Genomic DNA, 3105 nt, shown 5'->3' on the forward strand with positions numbered 1-3105 from the left:
ACTTATTGGTCTGTACTGAGAGGGGGATGAGCGATCACCTGAATTCTTAAATACAGGGCATACTGATGAGATTTTCCAGGGTGATAGGAAGCAATTCTCCTTAAGACAGCGTTTAAACAGTTTTGTAAGGATGGGCGCTAGTTCTGGTTGAAGTTTTTTTAGTACTATAATTGGAATACCGTGAAGGCCGGTTGCTTTACTGAAATCAAGGTTTTTGATTAGCTTGGCAACATCACGTACAGATATTTGTATATCACATAGCGTGTTTTCTCATACAGGAGGAAATATTGGGGGTTGGCGGTCTTGGTCACGAAGGGTAGAATTAGCTGCAAAGTTCTTGGCAAAGAGTTTAGCTTTGTCTGGTGCTGACGAGATTGCCTCAGGTCCATTTATAATAGTTGGGATAGAACACTCGCTTCTGTTCAGGATTCTGTTGTCTATTTTCCAAAACTGGCGGGAACCAAGCCGCTGCTCAGCTACTTTGGACTTGACGAACTGAGCATACAACTCTCTTGCGTTCTTTGATACTTTTTTTACAGTGATTGCTGGCAGTCCTGAAAGCGGCTTTAGTCTCAGTACATCTATTACGTTGGAAGCAATGGCAAAAGTGATTCTGTGCGCAATGTCAGTAGCACATTTTTGAGAGAACCACGGCTGGCTGTTAGGTTTTTGCTGGAATTTTTTCGATGGTCTGAAACGGTCTATTTATCATTTTATTTATGCATTTATTTTTACCTTTTTATCTTTTAGTTCCTAGTTTTAACTCTGTATTATTTTAACTCGACTTCTATCTATATTTTAATGCTATATGACAACTTCTATAAGCTTAAATATACTATTCCTTATTACTGATATTCTAATGGGTTCCTATTAGAATGTTTAGCATTTTCTACGTGAACGCTTTAATCAAATTGACTAATGTATACCCATTAACCCTTTTCCTCGCGTGGCCTCCGGGCCTTGATGAGTGGTAAAAAAAAAACATTATGATTCAGCTCCACCACGACTGTCGTAAATAAATAGATTCAGGCCTGTCCACTGAAAATGACGTCATGACTGAGGCCCTAACAAGAAAGATCAGTGGAATAGTACTTCGTTTATTATTTACTCAAAATTTTCATCAAACAAAGAAAAGCAAGGAATACGATTCAATTTATACGTAAACTGAACTTTATACAATACTAGCAGGGCTACCCGGCGTTGCTCGGGACCATATAAACAATGAAAAAACAAAAGCAGATATTGAACATATGTTTTATTCTTAGGGGAGAGGAATCTTTCATCTCAAGTTTTAGCGTTACAAACAAACATTTGTCTTTTATATATATAGATAATGACAGGTTTTTTGGGGGCCCCCCTCGAAGATAACTGATCAGTTGACCAACTTCAAGTGGTCCGTTTGACGTGAAATTTCGATATTTGTCATCCGGGTGATGGGGCTTCGATATGATACCAAATTTGTCAAGTTTGGTTCCGTCTTTCAAAAGTTTTAGCGTTACAAACAAACATACATACACACAGACGTTTGGCTTTTATATATATAGATTAGCACGGAGACCCGACGTTGTTCAGGATCAAATGAGGATCAGCAAATGTTCTACACTTCCATACTTTTATTATCATCTAAATCGGTGAAATTGCACATTTTATAATCGAATCGATTGATTACCTGCTCTAGTTGAGGGCACACCGCGATGTATAGGGAGAAACCTTCCTGTAGTGACTTAGTCCATAATACGCAGTCTATATTGCACTGTAGAGAATCTACTGTTGATTTTATGTAATTATGCGTATAGTGGCTTCACTTAAAGTTTAAAATACGAAAGTCAAGTATCATGGTTCAAGTGTGCTCTATACATAAACATTCATTTTGAACGCGCCACTGTCTTATCAAAGAACCAACCATTGATTTGTGAAATTACTTTGCATAATTACTTTAATTAAAGTTAAATGTACAAAAGTCAATTATCATGGTTTAATTGTGCCCTTAAAAGACACCTCATTTCGAACGCGCCGCTATCTTATAAACGAATCTACGATTGATTTTATAAGCTGGGCGTTTTTCAGTCTCCATGGTAATGAAACTTCTTAAGTACACTTGTGATGTTAATATATATATATATATATATATATATATATATATATATATATATATATATATATATATATAATGATACTTTTGGTAAAAATTTGAATTCTTTCTTTAATTGAGTTTTTTCGATTAATGATATTCGATACTTACTAGACGTATTCCAATGCGAAATCTACTTAAAAACACTCACAGATAATTAAGTACCTTCATGTGAAATTTCATAAAAATCGACCCAGCCGTTTCCGAGTCCATGGGGACCGAACTCACACAGAGACATACAAAAAATCCTTTTATATAATATTAAAGATAGAGATAGAGATAGAGATAGAGATTAAAAAAAAGAATTATTTATGTAAAATTACGTATGTTTGAAGCGGAAGACAATAAAATACTGCAAGGCTTGAAATTTAGAGAATAAACAAACAAATTTTAAGGAAACAAATGCAAATCAAACGATAAATAATATAAAAGAAATCAAAACGAACGATAACTAAGTTGTTTAAATGAAAACGAATGATAAATTTAAATTGAAAACGAACGATAAGTTACAAAAATAAAATAAATTAAATTCGAACAAATAACTATGATGGAAACAAACAGTCAAGTTGAGTTCTATTGGGTTTGCGTTTTTTTTTTGTTTTGTTTTTGTTTTGTTTTGTTCTTCTAAGTTTTTTAATCCATGGGATTCTTTTTTAATCTAGTGTTCATGTTTGTTAAAGAAGAAGTGTACTCCCCATCGCATTTGTCATATTAGTTCGTCCGTTTTTTTTTTTGTTTTGTTTTTTGTTTTTTGTTTTGTTTTTTTGTTTAATAATATATCCATGCTTAGTAGATGTTGATATTTTTCTAAGTTAACTTTTTCAATATTTATTTTATCATGTAGCAAAATAAATTCTATTGGGTGTCTAACTTCTTGAGGAGCTAGTTCTTATTATTTTATGCATCTACATAAAAAATGTACCTATTTTCAGTATTTACTTCGACAGTGCTCAATACGAAAGTAAGGCGGTAGG

This window comes from Euprymna scolopes, chromosome 4, assembly GCF_053919585.1.
Source record: "Euprymna scolopes isolate OS-2025 chromosome 4, ASM5391958v1, whole genome shotgun sequence".
Classification (NCBI taxonomy): Eukaryota; Metazoa; Mollusca; class Cephalopoda; order Sepiida; family Sepiolidae; genus Euprymna; species Euprymna scolopes.